Raw genomic sequence first — 17,229 nt, forward strand, 5'->3', positions numbered from 1 at the left:
TGCTATGCAGAAAGCAAACCAAATGATGGGATGCTGCTGGTTTGACTGGGTCCAGGATGGTCTCTGCGGTCACAAGCGGCCGAGGTCTGGACGGTGAGTCCACCTCGTGAAGATGTGGGGAGGATGTCCGGGATGGCACTGGCAAAGGCCCTGAGGCTGGAATGACCTTGGCACGTGGAAGGGACGGAGAAAGGGCCAGTGTGGCTGGAGCAGAGTGATCTCTGGGAAGTGGGGGTGGGGAGGCCCTGCCAGGTCTTCAGGAAGGAAGGGGATCTGGCCACCCCCGGGCCATCTTGGGAATGACCATGCGCTGGCCCTTGGTGCATATTTATTGAATGAACGCATGGGGGTTGATCTCAGGATCCTGAGCTAGTACGTCCTGGAACGTGCGCTCTGCCACGTTTGCACAAGGACTGCTTATTTTGTGGGATCAGCCAGTGGAGTCCCCGGCTGGGGTCCCCAGGTCCCATGGGTGTGGCTAGTGAAGAACACTTTACCTCCTGTAAAGTCTGCAAAGAGCTTGGGCTGAGGACCCCTGAGTGCAAACCAGCTGTGAACAGCTCCAGCTTTCTAAATTTCTAAAAGGAAACCAAAAAAAAAAAAAAAAAAAGTAATTCCCTGGTGGTCTAGTGGTTAGGACTTGGCGCTTTCACTGTGGTGGCCCAGGTTCAATATCTGGTTGGGGAACTGAGATCTCGCAAGCCGCGCGGCGCAGCCAAAAATAATAATAATAATAATAATAAATAAAAGGAAAGAAACCATCTTTTGCTGACCCCACAAGCACAGTGCCCTCGAGTCCCTGGGCACCTGAGCAGCTGAGGGACACCGCAAGCTCCCAGCAACACCCCATTAGAGAGAGGCCGGCTGTGGCAGAAAGCAGTCTCTGCACCCCTCTCCCAGCCCCAGTCTCTCCATCAGCAGACGGGGAAGGTGGGTGAGCTGAGCTCTAAGTGGGGGGCTGCAGGAAGATTTGTAAATACTGCTGCTTATATGAGAGTTCCTTAGAATAAAACCCAGAATAACTCAGCTCTTAGCTCCCCTGGGTTCCTTTCTTCGAGCAAGTGTGAGCAGAGAGCCCAGTGGTCCGGCCGTGGGACCTCCCTGAATCTCAGAGTCCTCCTCTGGGACACCTGCCTCACTGGCTGTTACGGGGCCTGGAGACAACTCATGGGAGCTGCCAGATCAGAGCTCTTTTTAAGGGATGGGTCTTCACTGCTGCACGTGGGCTTTCTTTAGTTGTGGTGCGCGGGCTTCTCATTGTGGTGGCTTCTCTTGTTGCAGAGCACGGGCTCTAGGTGCGTGGGCTTCAGTAGTTGTGGTGCACAGGCTCAGTAGTTGTGGCGCACGGGCTTAGGTGCTCTGCGGCATGTGGGATCTTCCCGGACGAGGGCTCAAACCCATGTCCCCTGCATTAGCAGGCAGATTCTTAACCACTGCGCCACCAGGGAAGTCCCTGTGTGCATATAGTTTTAATTCCTCCTAAAAGTTTACCCAGATTCCCATCAGATGGCTACGATGAAGCCACTGGCAAGAAAATGGGACCCTTAAATTATAAACATGAAGTCCAGCATCTGAGCTTGAATCTGGCTTTAGGAGAAACGGGCTTGCCCTTGGGAGAGGAGGTCCACTGGGTAATTAGTTTGCTGACCAGTGATACCCCAGGCCCATTAAGGCCTCAGTTGTTTGGTGGTGAGAATGGCATTGGGCCAATAATTTGTTTTCTTCAATAGTCAGTGCTGTTTGGAAACCAAGCTGCACTCCAGGAGGGACGTCTGAGCCACTGAGCTTCTAGGGGCAACAGCGGGCTGCTCGTGCAGCTCGGAGCTTTGGCGATTCAGAGAGGGAAAGACCTGGTAGGTCATCCCTTTGACCACCCCCCTCATTTCAAAGTTGAAAAACCAAGTCCCCAAAAGATTGTGACTTATGTGACCCGCCCAAGCCAGTTTCTCAGCCTGGAAGAAATCTGACTTAAGGTTAAGAAATCTGACCAGATAGAAACACAAAGAGACTTTTTGGTTTGGGGTGGGTTTTTTTCCTTATTAAGTTGGCAAAGATTTCTAGAGGGAACTTCCCAACTGACATCAAAAGTTAAAATGTACATGCCTTTTGGCCCAGCAATCACGTTCCTAAGAATTTACACCTAAGATACAACAGCACGTACGACCAAAGATGTGCACATAAAGATGTCCATTTCAGTGCTGTTTATAATAGTGACAATCGGAAACGATTTTAAATGTCCATCAGTAGAGGACAGCTTAAATAAAGGATGCACATCTATGCAATGCGATATTAGGTAAACTTTAAAAAATCATTTATATTTATGTTGACTTGGAAAGAGGCCTCGAACAGAATATCAAATGGGAAAAAAGTAAACGGTTTGTATAATACGGTCTAATTTAAATGTATATTGACATACATATACACACACGCACAAATACACACACTACACACGCACGGGGGAGACAGGAGGGCCTCACTGATGCCCCACGAGTGACAGACGGTCCCTTGGGGGCTCAGGGTCCTGGAGTTGAGAGAGACAATAACACAAGTCAACACATCCTGGCTGGAAAGGCCTAAGGACATGGGAGGCGTGGCAGTGTTGAGTGCTTCGGAGGAGGGCAAGGTCACATTTCTGGAGGACTGGGGAAGAAGATGGATACTCACATGGACTCCAGCTTCGAGCCAAAACCAAAACAAGCCCCTCTCTTCAGGCTCTCAAATTAGCACTTCTCCTCAGAGGGCCGTACCACAATTGCGAGTCAATGATTATTGGTGCAGTATATGTTTAATGCCTACATTCCCACCCTCACCCCCCACTGGAGAAAGCAGGGACCCCCGTCAAGTCAGGCTCGTTGCTACACCCGCGCACTTGGCATTGTGTCCCGCACATGGCAGGCACGTAATAAACACACTTTGAATGAATGAATGAATGAATGAATGCATAGTACCAATTCCCCAAAACCTGGACTGTTCTCCCGAGCTCTGAGTCAAGTCCTGTGGCAATGGGAAACAGCCCTTCTCTCAGGGCTCCCTTCATCCACGCCACAGCCCATCTATGAATTAAATAAGCAGTCAAGAGAAGACGTGTTGACGTCTGGGATTTGTTTCAAAATACTCCTGATGGCGGGGGGGGGGGGGGGTCTTCCCGGAGGATTCCAGACGCACCGAGGGTGACCACGAGCTCACGTGGGTCCCTTATACTGGTTATGGGTCCCTTCAGGTTCCTTATCCTATTCTCTCTGCTTTTTACATACATTTAAAGGCCTCCATTAACCAAGTGGGTTTTTTGTTTAAAGGAAACAATTTAAAGGCCTAAAGGAGGTTGAAATGACCACTGTGAGAGACCACTGCAAAAGGACAAAGGATGAAATCTCCCTGGAGGGCTGTCCTTGCACCCCAGAAGCGGCTCCACTTTGGGGGGACCTGAGGGCTGGATGGAGCCCTAGCCCTTCTGTCACTCTGCTCTGGACCCTGGAAGCGCTGCCCAGGAACCTGGCATCTGCACAGATCTGCCTTCCTGGGCAATCCCAGGGAAGCTGCTCAGACCCGCACACCGGGCCATTACCCTCTCTGTGTCTCAATCACGGTTGAACATTGGTAACTGGGGCTCCTGGGGCCTGGGAGACAGAGGCTGCCGGGCCACGGAGGCTCGCTGGTCCCCTCCCCCTCCAGCACGGACGGCTCTGGGCAACACCAGGGGTCCCCTTGCAGGGACGGGCTGTGCTCCCCCATTGGAAGCTGGGAGACAATGCTGGCGGCAAAAACAAATGACAGACCCCTCTGGATACTGCCTCCGGGGCCCTCCCGGACACAGACACGGCGTGCAGGCCCAGGGGTGAAGGGTGAGGCGGGAAGACCCTGCCTTCAGTGCATTTCCTGGCCCTACCCCTGCATCTCCTGTATCAGGTTTTCTGCTCTGTGCCTTTGTTTGGCTGCTGCCTTTTTTCCCTCTGTAGGCCATCGACTCACTTTTCCAACCCCACACGGTCTGACCAGCCGGTTGAGCAAAAATGCAGCCTTTTCAGAGCAGATCTCGGCCGCTGTGTTCTGCTGGAAGTTGAAAGTCTCCTTGATAACGCTGTCCATCGGCCTTCATCCTCCTCTCGGAGAGAGATTTTCAGTGCGCTCTCAAGTCTTTCTCCACTGAGTCAGGTGCCTCAGGCTTGATTTCTGGGCTTGACAGTTAACATCTTACCCTGCGTATAAGCTACTGCCAAGGGCTACCTCTCCGGAATGTCCTGTCAACCCTAAATTTAGCAAAGTGCAAGATATGAATATCCCATTATTTCATAAAGGCCACACCACATGGTTTCGGGTGGTTTTTTTTTTTTTTTTCTGAAAATCTTCCATAAAAGATGGCAGTCCTCACATTGACCTCGAGGTTATTAAAAATCTCAATCCACGTATTCCCTGCCGGCCGGCTGTGCTCGAGGGGTGGGCGGGGAGCCTTGGTCACGGGCGAGAGGATCCCAGGTCCCCCACCAACCCCACCCAGGACACCTGGCCCACCCTTGGTCTTGAAGGGGAGGCATTCCTGTTCAAAGGCCTGGGCCCCAGGTCAAGCCCCCTCCTACATATCAATCCTACGGCTCAGACAGAAGAAAGTACCCCCGTGAGTCAGGCCACCATGAGGTGACTGGACAGGACTCTTCTTCCCAGACTGCAGGTCTGACATCCTCAGTCAAGTCCAGCTCAGAATGCCAGTGGCATTCGTTAGGGAGGGCCCCGAGAGAATACCTAGGCCAGCTCATGATCTGTCCAGTGGAAGCCAGAGCTGAGGGCAGAAGGGACTCTCTCGGAGCCCTTGCCCCGACCCCTTCCTGCCGCCTGTGGTCCAAACCTCTGCATCCCCGTGAGCGTCCCTGACACGGGGCTCAGCTGCTGGGGGAGGGGCCCGAGGGGCACCGAGGTTGCTGGCGCTGGCCCTGAACGGCTAGGACGGAAAGTGGAGAAAAGGAAAGGGCTCCCTCAGCCGGGGCTTCAAGGTAAAAAGACCCAAGGTTGATTGACGCACCCAGGACAAGCCATCTAACCCTCCCACCATCCCCGGGCAGATCAGAAAAAGCTGAGGACCTCACCACACACCCTACACACTCCCGACACACACACTCAGAAACCCACCGACACACTACACACGCCCAGGCACTCACCTATAACACCCTTACACACCCCTGCAGGACACGCACGTTACACACCTGCTACACGCCTACCTGCACCCTACACACGCTACCCCCACCATGCGCAACACACACGCTCTACGCCCCACACCCTTCTACACACAATACAGCGCACGCACTTACCCCCTCCCCTACACACACACACACACACACGTGGACACACGCACGCACACACGCACACACACATACATGCACACACACATACACACATGCACACACGTACACAGACACACGCAGCCTGTAACTGCCCCTGCAACGTCCTTCCCTCTTCAAGGCCCCATTTGAAATCAACTAAAGGGGACACTTGGCATCTGTCGGGGGTCGTGGGAGACTCAGCATTTTCTTCTCCTCCCGCTTCCCAACATCCCAGCGCAGCTCCCGGACCCCGCCCCCTCCTGATCTGACCCAGTGGGAGAGTCTTGGAAAGGAACCCAGCTGCGGAGGAGAAAGAGGGGTTGCTTTCGTTTCTGTTTTTCATTTCCATCTCATGCATACCGATGCTCCAAAGAAATGGGGCTCCCATTCCCCCCACACATCTGTCTCTTCCCCGCACTGCTGGGGGCTTGACCCAGGATATGGGCTGGGCTCTTCCGGGCCCCGACTTACTATCACTGTAATTCAGTGAAAGCTAAACTCCACCATTTCTGGGAGACCGTTACCCTTCGGATGACACTGATTCCTGGCAGCTGAGGCCTGCAAGCCCTCCTCTCTGCTGTAACCAGGAATCAGGAGTGTCTTAGAAGGACCTGCAGCGCCACAGTGCCAGGACCTCGGGCCAGGCTTTCCAGTAGCGACGCTCTTTGTTTGTTATTTACTGCCACCTGCTGGTCAACCATGGATCCTGCGCCCCAAGTGAGCACTTAAAATGATAAACAGAACATTTCTAAAACCCGTACAGCAGATGACAAGGAGAAACCAGCTTGTTCGAATTGGGTATACTCCACAATTCTTCGGCGGGACCAAGCCCCTGGGAGCGCTTGCCTCCTTCATAAACTCATGTCACTTCCCCCGGCCAAGTGCCTGCCTTGGCCAGCCAGTGTTTCCCAGGCACAAGATGGAACGGATGTCTTTTAAGACTTCTTTAGGTTCCAAAAGTCTGTATCCTAATATCTCTATTACTTAACAACAACATTTAAATCTGCTTGGCAGACAATGGTGCCAGGAAATAACAATTTTTTAAAAATAATTTAAAAGTTTTTGGGACTTCCTTGGTGGTCCAGTGGTTAAGACTCCAGACTCCCAATGCAGGGGGCCTAGGTTTGATCCCTGGTCAGGGAACTAGATGCCAAATGCTGCAACTAAGACCCGGTGCGGCCAAATAAATAACTAAACAGATATATATTTTTTAAATAAATAAATAAAATAAAAGTTTTATTTCCCCCAACAAGTTGAAACTTCCTGGGTTTCAACAGGAAGTTTTCTCCTTATAGTTGCCGACAATTTTTTAATATTGGCTTTCTTTTTCAAGTCCAGAAGAGTACGTTAGGCCCGGGACTCTCACCAGCCAGGAGGCTGGTCTGTGCTGCCCACCTCTCGTGAGCGCTACCCGCTTTCTATCACTCCCCTCTGCCACGCCTACTGGGGCCAAAAGTAAAGATAAGATTGAGGTGCCAACACGGCTGACCCAGTCACAGCTGAGAGGCGGCTCTCCAGCCCTTGGGCTTCTCTTGCTACTGAGGTTTTAGATGAGGAAAAAAAGACCATTTAAAAACATTTTTCTGGGGTGGGGGGATGAACTGGGAGATTGGGATTGACATGTATACACTAATATGTATAAAATAGAGAACTAATAAGAACCTGCTGTATAAAAAATAAAATAAAATTCAAAAAACCCCCATTCTTCTGTAAATAAATGGGGCTTCACTTAGCAAATTAATAAGACTTCTAATAAAAATGCTCACTTAGACACACTGTGTATAACGATTTCGTAATTAGTTAATCTTAAAACGCAGTTTTACATCTTTCAGTGGAAAATGAGAAGAGGCCAGCAGTCCAGATGCGGACCAGATTGTTGTAAAGTGCAGAGTATTAACATTAACGGTACACTGCGGATCAAAGAGTTTAAGGAGCACAATTTTCCTTCCATTTTAATGAAGTCGGGGCTCAGAACCAGTTACTTCCGCCCACATCTCAAGGGCAGCGAGAAAGCTGTTGCCCACATGATCTGTGAGGAGAAAATCAGCAACTACTGGGAAACCAGGGAACAGCCATGAGCCCCATATTCTGGGGTCAAAAAGACGCGATGGCGCATTTACTTAACAAGCATGTGTTCCATAGTGCTTACTGTGAGCTCAGCTCTGTTCTGAGCATGTAATTTTCTCTAATACAAGTACTGATTCATGTAGTCTTCATAACAACCCCATTTTACGGATTAGGAAACTGAGGCACAGAGAGAGGAAGTAACTTGCCCATGGCCACACACTAATAGGTTATGAAGCCCAGAATTAAACACAGGCCATCAGGCTCTGGGGTCACCTGCTCCACCTCTGCTCTCTGCCTGCCTTTCAGGGGAAGAAACAGCATGAATTCTGCCCTCCATTCTGCATTTCGTTTGCAGCGTGCCCTTGGGTGAGTGACTTTACCTCCCAGCTGGGGGTTCTTCCTCTTTAAAAGAGAAATGGACTCTCAGTTCTCTGAGCTCCCTGCAAGCCCCCACGTGGTACGTCTGACGTCAGGCCACCCCCAGCTCTGAGGACCCATGAGGCCATCTGGGTTCAGCCTCACCCAGTCACGGGATGCAGCCAATCCTGAACCAAACCAGAACGTTCAATGCAAGCCTTCCCTAGGGTGGCAGATTAGAGGTGGCCACTCCTACCGCTGAGAGGGGACTCTAGCCCCCCTCCCCCCCTCCCCCCCACCACCTTGAATCTGGTCTTATTGACTAGCTTGATGGAAGTTCATTCTGGGTCTTCTGAGGCTGGCTCAGCAGAAGACATAGCTTACCCCATCCTCCACCCCATCCACCACTGCCGCCCTGGGCCTCCTTGGGATGCTTGTTCTGGGGGAAGCTAGGACCACATAAGGGGGGCTGACCAACCCGAGGCCGCCATGCTGGGAGGAAGCCCAAGCTAGCCACGTGGAGAGGCTGCACAGAGAGAGGTCTGACCAGCCCCAGACGGTCCAAGCATCTCACTCCAGGCCCCAGGCATGGGGATGAAGAATCCTGCCCCAGCAGATGCAATAGGGAGAAGAACCAAAGAACCAGGTTGACAGCAGAACTGAGAACCCCATGTAGAGCCCCAGAGGAGCCAGCCCAGTTGCCTCTAGCTGTTCTAGCCATGCCAAGTAAGGCCCAAGGCAGTGTGGGGTGGAGCCGTCCCTGCCACACCCTGCCTGAAATCCTAGTGCACGAAATCAGGAGCATAATGAAACAGATGTCCTTTTATGCTGTCACGTTGCAGGGTGGCTGCAATAGATAACTGAGCCCCGGACGTGGAGCAGACTGGGCTCCTGCCAGCTCCTGGTGACCATAGGGACCAGGCACCCGAAGCTGACGTTAGTCACAGGAAGAGAATACGATACCAAAAAAATCCACATGTGAAACATCCGTCTACCGAACAATCTTGCTACTACTACCATGACTTCTCCTACAATTACGACAATGACAATACTGTGACTATCAATAATAATAGTAGCAAGTATCCAATAAGTGGCCTATCGTGTACCATGCACAGTGCTAAACATTTTACAGACACGTTTTCATTTAGATATCTAACAAGCCATGACTTTGATACTGTGAAAAGCTCACCCTTGTAGATGAGGAAACCGTAGTTCTGAGCGGTCGGGTGACTTGCCCAAGGTCACGCAGCTGGGCGGTGGCAGAAACTGAACTGGAATCAAGTGGTGATTGCACAGCCCAAACCTGCAGCCGCTCCCTTGACTGTCGAGGAGTGACCGTCGCTGGCCACCTGTCTAGAAACCCGTCAGGCTGCCTGCTGCCTTCTATCGCCTGTTCTCCCTTTGTTCCTTCGAGACAAACGGGGTCTCACCTACACGGAAATGCAGGCAGCAGAGGGGAGCTTCTGGGCCCCCGACGCCACGGGGCGTGCCTCCCTGCTCCTGCCACCCCACACTGTCCCAGGGCACGTGCTGGGCGCTCAGCTGTGAAATCGTTCGTTCACCCGCGAACATAGCTGAGCTCCTAATATGAGCCACGCTGGCCGTGGGGACGGGGGAGCAGACAGACCATACGCAGAAGCATGCAGCGGGAGGTGCTGGGAGGGGTCCCGGACGAGGTCCTTCTTACCTCCCGGTAACCCAACCGTGACCGAGTGGAGAGAGGGTGGTGAGATCAGAGTTCTAGCAGCCAAGGTCACAGATGGGGTAGATGGAGGTCTGAGGTGAGAGGTGAGGAAGAGGGAGGTGTCTCTCCCCGGCCCCTCCCCTGGGTCCCAGAGCAGGCCCCAGGGAGGATGGGCGAGAGGGAAGGGCACGGGCACTTCCTTTCACGCTCTGTACTCTCCCTCACCTCTCGCCTCCTGCGTCTCTCTGCCCCATCGCACCCCCCCCCCACCCTTTGCTCTACCCCGAGCCCCCTTCTCGCTCAGGGCAAAGCTGGAGGGCATGGGCCCCGCACTCCCCTCCCCGGTGATCACAGCTGTGCCACGTTCCCCATGGGGAAGCTGCAGCGCTGCCTTCTGGCTGACAAACCCCGGCAGGTCTCCAGGGACGTGGCGACCGTCCGAGGTGTAGGGGCCGCAGAAGGTCACCGAGGGCAGCCTCCCCTCCACCCCTCAGGCCTCCCTCACAGCCCGAGGAGAAAGCCGGCGTCAGCTCCCCCTCCGGGGCATTCTGAGAGGGGAAGGGGCTTCGAGCTGCACCTGCCTGGAGGGGGTCGTGAGGGGCTGGCCAGACGGCTGCGCAGGGAGACCTCCTAGCTGGAGGAGAAGGCTGGGCCTCGGGGCCTGGCCTGTCGAAGACGATTTCACAGCTGAGTGGGTTGGAAACCACCAGGGCTGCCCGTGGAGGGGAAATGCTTCCAGAAGCTTTGGTCGGAGTGAGAAGGACGCTCTGCACCTCTGGGCTCCCCTTCTGTTTTGTGATCTGCACGCCTGACACACAGCAAGCCCCCGACGAACATTCAGCCCAACAAGAACAGCTGAGCTGCCCCTCTTTGGTGACACGGCAACAGTAGACAGGCCCCTGTCTCTTGGGGGGAGAGAGACGTTTCATTGACCAGATGCACGAGCGAACTGAGAGCCCCTCGCTGCCTCAGTTTCTCCGCTGCTCTGGCCATTGAACAAACAGCTTTGCGACCTTTTGGCCACAGACCTTTGGCTGATGCCCCAGCAAAGCATCATTTTAATAATGATGCTTTTGCAGTCAAAGTCTAGTTTTTACAAACTAAGAGCTGGACCCTCTAGGGGTGCAAACCTGTTGATAAAGCCTTCTACCGCTGTCCTCATTACAGGCCTCTGGCCCTCACAACGCACCCCGACTTTGAGACCCACTGCTTCTGCTGGGCCGTCTCAGCAGGAAGACTCCTACCTAGTTTCCAGAAGGAAACCTTTGTAGTAGTCCCAGCGGAAAAGTCAAAAGTTTGACTGGAAAAAAGGAGCTACTTCAAAAGCATTGTCAGACCGCGAGGTGAGGGTGCCTTCAAAATGCATAAATTACAGGGGTGTCCATTCATCAACCGATAGGCAGCCCGACAGTGGGGTTCTGGATGGGGGCACCAAGGGGACGTGTGGGGACACATCCGGGGGAGGTGCAGCGTGTAAAATACACACCGGGTAAAAGAGTAAATTAATGTGTTTATTACTCACTGCTTGGAGTGCACGTGCGTGCGCGCGCGTGTGTGCAGAAAAATGAAAGAAAAATGTAGAGTTTTTTCAATAATAAAAAGGGAGTTGCACTGCGGGGCCCCTAAAGCTTGTGAAAAATTAAACTCGATGGATTCAAACTGTCCTATTTCCACTTCAAAAGAGAAGAGGCACTGAGCTCTTCCCAAGTTATCTTCAAACGCCCAGCACCCTAGAAAGTTTCTTTAAAAAAATAAAGGCTCCTGTTCCCCCAAGCACTGTACCGGTTACTGTACCCACTGTCTCTCCCTCTTCTAATTATACCCCTGTGAGTCTATTAATCAACTGGTAAATTATTTAGAGAGTCATGCGCTGTCTTCAGCTGGTACAAACACACCACATGCAAAGACTTGCTGGAAACGGGCCGGGGTCCCTCGGGGTCTCCCCTCTGCAGTAAGACAGCTTGCAGCTCACCGAGGCCGCACCGTTAAAAAACAAGAAATAGCGTTCCGCTTACCTCCTCGGATGGGAAGATTTACTTTGTCTTTCAACTCAGCAACTCTTTGCAAGGTTTTAACAAAGGAGAAAAGCTGGTGTATTGTCGAATCTTTGGTGTGCATTTAGTGATGAGAATATTAATTTCCCCTAAAAAAAAAAAAAGGCAGCACTTCGGCTGAGCTCTGATCCATGCCTCCTGGGATACGGACTCGTGGAAGGCTCTCGAAAACGCTCATAATCATGCCAGTTTGGGGCTGGTTTGGCTTGTTTGTGCTCCGATGGCTGCGTTGGCTGTGGTGAGGTCTCATTACCAGAAAGGGTGCAAATTAGAGTCTGGAATCTCCCTCAAATCTCCCACCTCTTCTCAGGTTCTATTAGGCCATGAGGGACCTTCTCCAGATAGAAATATTTCAGAGACACGGGGTATACGGGAGGGGGCACAGGTAACACTTGGTAATGATCTGTCTTCCGCGTTATCTTTTCTACACACCAGGACTTGCGCTTTCAGGGGAAAGTTATTATGCCAATTAAATAGCTGTTTTCTCAGCTGAAGGTCAGTATATGTGTGGCGTGTGCACCAAGGAACTTGGGCCTTTTTTAATTGAATCACTCTTGCTGTTGGAGTGCTGGCAGGGGCTGGTGACAGAGGTGAAGTGACTTAGGAGCTCCCTATAACTTGGCCAGTGAGCCAGGTTGGCAGGTGGTGGGGTGCACAGTTCCGCCTTCTGCTCCTGGAGAGACAGGAGGTGGGAAAAGCTAGGGTCTAACCTGAAAACCCCACCCCGGGGACACGCCCTCGCCGGCGGTCCCCCAACCTGACAATCCCAGCACGTTCGGAGCGCAGTGGGGACGGATCTAGACAACCATCTCACACACTTAGAGCAAAGACTTAAACCAACGAAGACAAAATATGCCTTTGGCTGTTTTAATATCTCCCCTGGGTCACCGGGCTCCAGAGGAAGCGCAAGCAACATTCGAGAATGAAAACAATGGCCAGAGCCCGGGTAGAAGGCAACCCTTCTGAACCAAAGAGACGGTGGTGTACCACTAATTAGACCCAGCAGTCTGGAACGAGGTTATACCTACTGCCAACAGCCATGGGACCGTAAGTTATGGCCGAAATTCCCAGGAGAAGGACTAGAAGTAAAGCAATGCAGGCTTCTTTCTGATGGGGTGAGTTGAGGCCCATGAGAAGGGCTGGTTTTGTACTAAGTGAAACTTGGGAAATGAGACAATCCAATGGGCAAAGACAGGGGGCTGCCTTCCTCGGGAAGCTCCGCATCCTGAGGGTTAAGGAAGCGCACCTTCCAGAAGGCCCTTTGGTAGGAATGAAGCCCAGAGAAGGCTCAGGGTACATCATTTGGGGCTGGTGGCCACTGTGACTCACCGGCGATTGAAGCAGAGCATTGAGCTCTAGCTGCTCCTTTGCCTGATTTGGGGGAGAAAACAAGAACAACTGCACGCATGGCCCTAGTGCACACTGGCCATAGCGCTCACCAGCACCGACCGTGGGACTTTAAATGGCATACGAGCAGCTGAGAAGTTCTTTTTCCAAAAGCCCAGAAGAGTTTTTACGTGTTCTGCAGCCACGTAAAGGCGACGGGAGCTCCCGGGCCGTCAAGCCTTTATGACGTGCGGCCTGGCCCCGTGTGTCGTGTGCGGGCCCCGTGTGTCGTGTGCGGGCCCCGTGTGTCGTGTGCGGGCCCCGCTCCGTGGCCGCCGGGGAGATGGCTGCGCTGGGAGCGCCGCGCGGAGCCCAGGGAATAGATTTGCTCAGCGCAGCTCAAGTCGGAACGAGTTTGGGAGGTCAGACCTATGTATCTCAAAATCCGGAGCACGGAATAAGCATCTCCCCACAGCATCCAGAGTGGCCGCCAAAAGCCCAGGATCAAGAGATTTCGGATGAGCTAAGACGGGGCCCTGGGGTCCTTTGCCCAGTACATGTGGAAAGATGGGAAAGCAACAGTTATTAATTTTGCTGCTGATTTGAAAGGAGGAGGTGTTGGCAGCACCTGTGAGGACAAAAGAGAACGTAACTGAGCCTGCAGAGGTCACGGCTAGGACATCACATCACGAGGCCCCGCAGTGGGGAAATAAGACGAAGTGGCTCCCTGGGGGGAAGGTGGCATCTGGATCTCTTCTCCGAGCTGCTGGTGGCAGCTGGGGCTGTGAGGGTGGCCGGGGTGCACTGTGGTAACCACACTGCCCGTCGCTGGGGCCTGCGGCTCCGAGGCACGTGGGGAGAGGGCAGGGATCCCGCAGAGAGACAGACGGGCAGCGGGTGAGGCCGAGTCAGCCAGCGGCCAGGAGCACGGGGCAGAGTCCCCAGTGGAGGAGGTCCAGCCCCCAGAAAGGCACTGATGGCCTTCAGGGGGGGTGGTGAGGGGGGCGGTTTCTACACTAGGTTGGCTGCAGGGCAGGATGTTCCGGCAGTGACATCCGCCAGCTCTGAGGTGCTGGGGCTCTGCCCCGGGGATGAGGCCTCTATGTCCTTACAAGACTCTCTGCCCCTTTAGATGAGCTCCCTGAACCATGTAGGATTTCTGGAACCTTCTGGATTTCACACGCAGAGCACTGGCAGGGGCTTCCCAGGAATGCTGCTGACACCCAGCAGAGATGTCCGAAACACGCCCAGGGTTCTGAGACGGGAAATCTGCGTCGCCTCGATGGTCCCACGAGGCGGAGAGTCAGCCGTGTCTCCTTCTCCCAGGAATTCTGTCAACGGGCTGAAAGCGTTCAGGGCCGTGCCTCGCTGCTCATGAGGATTCGGGAGGAACCTCCTGGTCCAGGGCAGTGCTGGGAGGATGTATTGCCTCCATCCCGCCTCACTCTTGCCCGGAAAGGAGAATCACTCATCCGATGGGCCTTGTCCCTCCAGCTGGTGGGCCCTCACCCCTGGTGTGGAGGGATTCCCTTCCCATTTAAGCCCCTACTCAGGGCTCTTCCTGGGGAGGGCCTGGCCTGGTCTCCCCGTCCTCATCGTCGGGGTGCGGCCGTTTATTGTAAGGTGTCACCTCTGCATCCCAACTGGCTTGTCCCAAGGCCTGGACTTGGGGGGTGGGGGTCATGTTAGGAAGCCCAACCGTGCCCTCAGATCCCTGCCACGTTCTCCATCCGATGCTCCCAGCAGACCCTGGGTCTGTCTCCTACTGGGTTCAGAACTCAGGTGCGATGTGGTTGATTCCCACCCCCAGATCTGCACCTGCACCTGAGACCCCGATGCCAGATGCCAGCAGTGCTGGCTTCCAGAAGCTGCCAACCGCCGTCATGCGAGGTGGCCACGCAGAACTTCCGGGTTCAGTCTGACCTCGTTTTCAAACCCAACTTCAGTGGAGAATCATTTAAATTTTGGTCCTGTTTCCGCTGGTGGTGATGCGGGCGGCCAGACCCGGGTGGTTCCCGAGCTCGTCCTGCCAACCAAGCGCTTTGGTTCTCTCGGCAGCGTCTCCACAGCCCACTAATGAGCCCCTGTTAGTGGTGATGAATGTAAATGCATTCTTTGTTATCCCTGTGAGATCAGGATTCGTGAAATGACAGAATTTATTGCTTCTGTTAGGAAGATATGATATTGGTGGTTGTTGGGTCTTTAATTCTGTAGGAAGTGCAAAAGTATAGAGCTACATTGTCTAAGCAAAGAGAGGGTCGCAGAGGAAAAAATTTAGCACAAAGCGTTGAAGATCGAAGCTACCGGGGTCTCGCTCACTTTATAGGAAATTGGGAATTTTGCACTGTCTCCTAGGTATACACCAAAAAAAAAAGAAAGAAAGAAAGAAAAAAAACCCAAAACAACTCTGCCTCTTGCCCACCAGTGAAAAGGCTCCTTGTTTATTTTTAGGGGTCAGAGAGAGAGAGAGAGACTGGAAGATGCTGTACTACTAACTTTGAAGATGGAGAAAGGGGCCTCTAGAAGCTGGAAAAGGCAAGGAAACAGATTCTCCCCAAGGGATTCCTCAGGAAGGAATGCAGCCCTGCCAACACGTGATTTTAGGACTTCTGACCTCCAGGACTGTAAGATAATAAATCTGTGTTGTTTTAAACCACTAAGTTTGTTTCAGCCGCGATAGAAAACAAATAACTTGGCAATACCCAGAGATGGCAAAGCCGTGGAGGACTCGAGCATTCTGTACACGGCGGGGAGGGGGACATTTCACTTCAGTGTCACGAGTCATACCTGCTCATGGGTCCCAGGCATCAATTTATCCTAAGATAATTAGGGGTGTCTGCAAACCTGTGCCAGTACAAGAGGTTGCATCATAGTATTATTGAAGGAGTGCAAATTTGGAAACCGCCTGAATATTTACTTTCCATAATTTTTATGTTGAAAAAAATTCAAAAGTACAGGAAAGTTGCAAGAAGAGTCAAGGAATTTCTGCATCCCCTTGCCCGAGATTTACCCACTGTCAACAGTGCCTCATCTGCTTGGTCATGGTCCCTCTTTCTGAACCACGAAACGCTTTCTCGTGGAGAATTAAACAGATTACCCTCCAGTCTGCACAATGGAATACTACGCAGCAACGTTTACAATGACATAAGTCTATTAACTTGTTATCCTATTCACTCATTTATGCAACAAATGTTCTTTGGGGTGCTAATCACCCCCCCACCCCCCTGCCCCAATAAAGGGGAAGCTGGCCTCGCTGGAGGGCAAGTGTGCTTGAGGGGGCGCCAGGCCCCCGTCCCTGCTTGCTGCTCCCACCCCTTGGCGCGCACACCCCAGCCCATCCTCACGGCAACCCTGCAACCCGGGGTTTCTGTCTCCATCTCGCCACTGAGAGGCCTGGGCCACGTGGCCGGGGTCGGGGGCAGCGGGATCTGAACCGGACAGGGAAGCACCAAAGCTGGCACTGGTTTCTGCTGGCGCCCAGGGCTCCTGTTCACACGCCATCCTAGTCACCACCCCGGTGACTCAGGAATGAACAGATTTGCCCACCGAGATCATCGTGTCTCACCACGCAGATCACTGTGTCTGAGGGATCCCGTGCCGCCTCACCTGAACTGCACCCTGGAGACTAGAACACCTTAAGGAGGGCCTTGGGAGGGCCAGGCCGGGACGTCCTTCCTGGGGGGCTCTTTGGGCTGAGGTCAGGAGCGAGCGGCCTGTCCCGCGCCTCCTCGTCAGCTTACTCCATCCAGAGAACGGTGGGAGAAGGGGAGGGCATCCGCACAACACACGCGCTGCCCATCACAATGGCCCCTTCTCTCTGGGTCGGTTTTCTTCACGGCAAGTACCTGTCCATATCAGACTTGATAACGAGCCTGTACTGATTGCACAGAGGAGCTACAGCCCTTTACGTAAGAGTGGAAGAGGTGGGTGTGGGAAACGCACTGCCCCGGGGACGAGCCCAGACGTGAACCGGCTCTGAGGTCCTCAGTACCTCGGTCCCTTCTCTGTGGCTCCTTTGTGGACTCAGGAGACTGGAGAGAGTGGTCTCAGTGGTGCCCTTCCTGGGGCTCAGATCTGGGGGATGCTTTCAGAGCGTAGGTCACAGAGGGCTCTGGAAAGATGATCTGGTCCAGCCTATCCTGAGGACCAATGGCTGGTCAGTCCTCCCTATCTGCAAAGCTGTCTGAACCTTCTAGCTTCTGACTGCTGATTAAATTGGAATCTTGGCCGATGGTATTTTTTTGTACACCAATTAATGAAGGAGGTGGGCAGCACTATGGTCTCTCCCAGCTCCCAAGTTTTTTTTGTTTTGTTTTATAAATTTATTTAATTTATTTATTTTTGGCTGCGTTGGGTCTTCGTTGCTGCACGCGGGCTTTCTCTAGTTGCGGCGAGCGGGTACTACTCTTCGTTGCAGTGCGTGGGCTTC

The 17,229-nt window shown here is 53.1% G+C and overlaps 1 protein-coding gene across 4 annotated transcripts in view; it reads right to left on the minus strand.

The window, feature by feature from the left end:
* The window catches only part of AK8 (adenylate kinase 8), a 132,634-nt gene that overhangs the window by 55,227 nt on the left and 60,178 nt on the right, over positions 1-17,229 (minus strand). The gene's annotated exons all lie outside the window — the stretch shown is intronic.

Source organism: Balaenoptera acutorostrata, chromosome 6, assembly GCF_949987535.1.
Source record: "Balaenoptera acutorostrata chromosome 6, mBalAcu1.1, whole genome shotgun sequence".
NCBI lineage: Eukaryota > Metazoa > Chordata > Mammalia > Artiodactyla > Balaenopteridae > Balaenoptera > Balaenoptera acutorostrata.